Raw genomic sequence first — 6,191 nt, forward strand, 5'->3', positions numbered from 1 at the left:
TGATAAATTTCCTTACTTATTTTTGTCTGGTAAGCTCTTTATCTGTTCTTCGACTCTAAATGATAGCTTTGCTGGATAAAGTATTCTTGGTTGTAGATATTGAGTTTTGATCACTTTGAATATTTTGTGCCAAGTCCTTCTGTCCTGCCTAGTTTCTTTTGATAAATCAGCTCAGTCTTATGGGTGCTCTTTTGTTAGTAATTAACTGCTTTTCTCTTGCTGCTTTTAAGATTCTCTCTGTCTTTAACCTTTAGCATTTTAATTATTATGTGTGGGCCTCTTTGAGTTCCTCTTTCTTGGGACTCTCTGAGCTTCCTGGGGTTGTATGTCTATTTCCTTCACCAGATGAGGGAAGTTTTCCATTATTATTTCTTCAAATAGCTCTTCAATATCTTGTTTTCCTTCAGGTACTCCTATGACACAGATATTTTTACCTTCAATAGTGTCCCATAGGCTCCTTAAATTATTATTATAATGTTGGCTCTTTTTTTCTTGCCATTCTGATCGAGTGTCCTTGGCTTCCCCATCCTCTAGATCAGTGGTTTGATCCTCTTTTTTATCCACTCTGTTGAGTCCCTCTAATATACTCTTCATCTCAGAGAATGTGTTCTTCATTTCTGACTGGTTCCCTTTTATAATTTCCATTTCCACTTTTATGTTTTTTTATCTCTTTGTTAAACTTCTCACTGAATTCATCTACACTTCCCATAAGTTCATTGAGCATCTATATAACCAGTGTTTTGAATCCCTTATCTCTGGGTCTCTGTTCTATTCTCTCATATGGTTTCTGCTTCTTTGTCTTCCCATTTTGGCTGCCTTCTGTCTCTCTTTCTATGAGCTAAGCAAAGCTCCTAAGTCTCCTAGTCTTCTTAGTATGGCTTTGTGTAGTAGGTGTCCCATGGCACAGTCCTGAGAGGGGTTCAGCTGCAGGCCAAATATAGCCTCAAGCTGTGCCCCTCTGGGGCCACTTGTTAAGATTCAGCCAGCAATCCACAGATGTTGTGCTTATTGTTGCCTCAAGAGGCCATGCCAGAAGCCAAGGCCAGCTGTCACCAGTGTGAGTCTTGGCTCTGTTCAACAAGGCACACCAGATTCCTGAGGACACAACTAGATGTGGCTTAGATGGGGCCGTGATTTGGGGGAGGTGGAGTTTCAGGGAATCCTCTGGGTAGAATGACCTCTATTATGCAGTTTGATGACATCTCAGCTATAGTGGCTCTGTGTTCACACACAGCTTTAGGGCTCAACAGAGAAACAATGGATAGCGCCAGCACCTCTACCCAGGAGAGATCCTCGCCTCCAGTCCTCACTCCAACTCAGTGTCTCCCTATAAGTCTCTGGTGCCCACCATGGAGCCTACTGAATGCTGGTGCTCAGAGCAAGCCAGTCTATCACTGTGAAAGTCCACTCACTGACATGACCCCTTTAAAAGGCATCTTCAGCTGCCAGCTGCTGCTGCTGTAGTGTCTGTCCCACTCAGTCACTTGGGACCAGGCAGACTTGTATATTCACCCCCTCCTAATCTCTACCATTGCAGGTTGATTAATTATTTCTCTCCCTAATTGTAGTGCCTCTGTTCATCAAGATCCCCACCAGCCTTGCTTGCTGTTTGTTCTGTTTCTGTCACAACTTCGATATGGTTGCAAGAGGGATGAACAAAGCCTCTATCATCTACGCCATTTTTCTCCTTCCTCTTTACTTCCTGCTTTGAAGAGGCTCGGGTTCTAAAGGTTTGTCCACATGAGATGGTCTCTGAGACCATCAGCTCCCTGAAGGTAGGCACTGTATCTGCCAAGCCCCTGACAAAGCCTTTGTGTTAACTGGGGCTTCTGAGGTGGCCTGGCCAATGGGCCCTGAAGGTGAAATAGGGGATAAGGACCAGAAACAGAGCCTAGTTTGTCAAAATCGACCATATGCTTGACCCCACAGTCATATGCCCATCACTTTATAGCCCTTTCTCAGTCCAACCCCAACTGGGGCAGGCAGGCAGTTCTGGCTCCATAAAGAGTTGCTGGAGTGTACAGGGAGCTCTTCTAGCTTGGGATCCCTGCACCATCCCATAAGGTCATCAAACCTCTCTAAAACCAGGCAGTTGACAGCCCTACTGTCCACTGGTGGCAGATTCAGGGTTTCCTGCAGCATCATTAGCTTTTTTTTTCAGGCTCGCAATTTCTTATCAGTTTTCCATAAGTCTTTCTGGGCTGATCTCAGCTCCAGCTTGGCCTGGTCCAGTTCAAAGTAGACTGCAACTTGCTTCTGGAAGAAAACAAGTCCTTCTTCAGCTTGTCAGTTAGCTCTCCTGAGGCTTTCCGTGCCTCTTTTAGATTCTTCTACTCTTTATTGAGCAACATGCAGTACATAGCCAGCTGCTACACCCAATGACTGTCCTACACTCATGTCTGGATCATCTCCTCCACCTCTGGTCATTGGCTCTGGAGTAGGAGCTCAATCCACTCCCCGATCTGCATCTTGCTCCTGAGTCGGCAGGCCTCCTCCAGTGCTTGTTCCAAGAACTTCATTTGTTTCTTAAGGATGGAGAACAGCATTTCAGCCGTCTAAGGACTTCTGCAGATTCCACAGTGGCGTTGTGCTCTTTCAGTGTGTCCCGCAAATTGTCGATGATGACCTGGCTATCTCGTTTCTCCCTCTCTTTCTGGGAAAGCTCTGATATTACCCAGTTCATTCTTTATGATTTATGCATCTAAGACACCCTCCTCCTCCTGGGCAAGGTCGAAGAAGGGCTTATTGATAATGGTTCTTCTGCCAACCTGGATTCGGCACTGTAGGCAGGTTCGACTTGGCGCTGTATCAAACCATTAGATGAGGCTCTGCCCATCACATCTCTCTGCAAGTGGATCAAAGAAGCTCGTACTCTGTCTTCACTAAACCAACTCTGTTTCCCCAGGCTCAGCCCAGCTGTCACCTCCTCCAGAAAGCCTGCCCTGACCCGCCTCTGCCCAGGTCGGGAACTCCCATAGGGCTCCATCTAGTGCCATTCTCATCACCCGTCTGGACTCCAGGGACAGGGTGGAGAGGTCCGACACTCCACAGTCCTACACAGAAACAACGGTCACTGACCACTGCAGGTGAAAGGTGTGGCCACAGATGGCGGCCACATCACGCAAATGGTCGAAGAAGTAGGAGCAGTTGGTGCACAGAGCATGAATAGGCTTGATGACTGGACTCAAGGGGCCCAGGTAGCCAAGGAAACTGCAACGAATTCAGTTTCATGGCCGCCCCCCACTTTCCGCCTCTGCTCACTTCAAATTTGGCTCCACTCAGTAGGGTAAAATTTTAGACTTTTCACAGTTCCTGACTAAGTAGTTGGGTGATTTTTGATAAATCACTTAGTCACTCCAAGTCTCTCTCTTCACCTTTTAATATAAGGGATTTAAATTAGATTACCTCTCAAATTGCTTCCATAAGTAAATGTCTGTTTGATTCCTCTGACCAAAGGAGGAAGTAGCTTAGAAGAGGATGAAGACTTTCCTCTACTTATCTCCACTACCTCTGTCTTTAAAGATAAAAATATTTTACAAAATTTTGTTTGTTATTATATAATCTCAAGGGGCTTAGGAAAAATAGAGTAAATATCATACTGAATATGGAGAACTTTTTATATAATACAGATTGATATAAGAATATAATCTTAGAAAATGAGAAATAAAATATATTTTGATCTTTTAGATATTATGTTTTCCACCATAAAAATCAGTGATATCAGTATTTGTCAGTAATAGCTTTAATTCCTAAAGGACTTTTGTCTCCTATGTTAGACTAATATTAAGCAAGAGCCCCTCTGAGTCTTTTCCACAGAGATATGTACTACTAAGCAAAACCTCTCTGCTCATTTCCCACCTCCCTTACATTTCAGAGCCAGTAGATAGCTTCCTCTTCCCCTCCTGAAACAATCATAAGGTCGTATGCTGAAACAGTGATATTATAAGATGAAAGAGCCTTTGTCATCCTGGGTCTACTAGTAAGTACATTGTACAAGGCCTAATGTTTTGCTGGACACTGAATATTAACAAGTAATTAACCAGTGTATGTGAGCCACTGATATCTCAGAGTAAATTTATTAATACAACATAATGGAGTCTATCTAGTGAATGAAGAATTCATGCCAGGAGTGAGGTGTTGCCATGACAAAAACCTAACATATGTCACTGGCTCAGTGGTTACATAGCAGGAAGCAAGAAAACTGATACCAGAGGCTAAAATGATGTTCATCTTCATTATGCAATGGCAAAATATTTGGTAGTTATATAAAGTAATTTGGAAAGCATTCAACTGAGTACCAAACAGGGAGCTCTAAGAGAACAGGTCAGAAAAAAAGAAACTTAGTGAGTGTTGGTTATTTTTTATTGAGTTTGGCATATAAATACCAGGGGGAAAAAAAAAGTATATATATATATGTATACACACACACACACACACACACACACACACACACACACACAAGAATTTCAGGAAATAATTTACTGATTATAAGAAGAAATGAAAGAGAAAAGAGAAGATCCAAAAATGCAGGGCCCTGTTGGTTATATAAGCCAACTGCTTTTAAAACCTAGACTATAAATGATGAGATTAAAAATTGAGCAGATAATGCCCAATAAAATCTATCAATGAATTTAAATGCTTCAGGAGAAATATCAGATTAAGTATAGAGCTTTCTATATATTGTTCTAGGTAGATTCAAAGTATCCATCATTAAATCGAGAAAGAGAAAGAGTTTGAGATGAGTTATGTGAAGGTGGAAAAAAAGCAAAGCAATATAGCAGAACCGAGAATTAAGTCTCGAACATAACTGTTAGTTTAATCACTAGATTATATAAATGACTGGATTCAAATAAAAGTTTATTAAGTTTTCAAGAGAGTTGACTTTCAAGGAAACTGCAAACTTGTGACTATATGTGATATTAAATGATACTGTTGTAGCTGCCAGCCCCCAAAAGACACACGGACCACCAGAAATCAGTGAGTTATAGGAAACACACTCTTTATTCAACCAGCTGGGTCTGCCAGGGGTATGAAGACCCCAAATTAAGCAGCCCCGAAATGTAGAGGTACAGGTTTTTTAAGCCCTAAATCCCATTCCTCATTCTGTCTTAAACACAAAGGTCTATTTTTCTCCTATTCACTACCTGTCAACCTACAGGTCAGTTGTGCAAGCGGGGGTACAGAAGCAGAAAGCTTATTGTTAGAATGCTATGTTCCCATGGGCGATAGCCAAGCAGTAATTTTCCAGCCAGTACAATATCAGGCTCCCAAACTTCAAGGATAGTAATTAGGCTTCAAAAGCCATACACCCTCCAAAATGATAATATTATTCAATGTCTGCTTCAGAAGTGGCCAAAGAAGATAAAGAAAAAGAAGGAGCACAGTCAGGGGTAGTGAGAACAATGAACAAAGAAGCTCTGCCAGAGGAGCTGAGTCTAGTTGGGGAGCATTCTCCTACCCCTGGGGTAAGGACAGAGGGCCCTCCCAGTGCCTGCCAGTGGGATTGCAGAATCACTACACAACAGTGACTGGCATGTCTTCCATTTTTTATATTTCTAAGTGCAAGTGCTAATTGTAGTTATCCTGTTTATTTTATACTACTTCAGATTATGTTTGTAGGAAGAACATAATTTGTCTTTTAGTTCATAGGACTCTACACTAAGAGGAGCACAACCAAACTTGGTATAGAGACCAATGCGTGTCATTCTAATTTTTGAGCTAAATACAATAATTCAGTGAAACTTAGTCTCTTTAGAGGAGATAGTCCATGTATGAAAAAAGAGAGAAAAGACAACTAAATGACCAAAATGAATATTATGCCAAAGATATTTATTACTCACCAAATATCCATGTGTCCCACCAGATGTCACAACCCCTGAGAGTTACCTAAGCAGATTGAAGGGACTAGTTCTGACCAATGAACTGTAAGCAAAAGGATATGTGTTACTTCTAAGTCAAAGCATTTAAAAGCCAATGCACAACCTTCCTGCTTGCTTTTACCCTGCTGGAACAATCATGCAACCCACCACATTTTGAAATGGAAGTATTACAAGGTGATGATGGCTTGGCCAGATTGAATCCCTGAGTAACCGTGTGGAGCAGAACCCCACACTATCACCACTGACCTTCATTGAACATAAAATGTAAAAAAAAAAATCTTTATTTTATTAAACCACTGATTTTGAGGGCTT

At 41.8% G+C, this 6,191-nt stretch overlaps 1 pseudogene; it reads right to left on the reverse strand.

Moving 5' to 3' along the window:
• Nucleotides 1-1,929: 1,929 nt before the first annotated feature.
• On the reverse strand, nucleotides 1,930-5,851 carry LOC105303421 (annotated as a pseudogene).
• Between the last annotated feature and the right edge of the window lie 340 nt (nucleotides 5,852-6,191).

This window comes from Pteropus vampyrus, unplaced genomic scaffold, assembly GCF_000151845.1.
Source record: "Pteropus vampyrus isolate Shadow unplaced genomic scaffold, Pvam_2.0 Scaffold10, whole genome shotgun sequence".
Taxonomy (NCBI): Eukaryota; Metazoa; Chordata; class Mammalia; order Chiroptera; family Pteropodidae; genus Pteropus; species Pteropus vampyrus.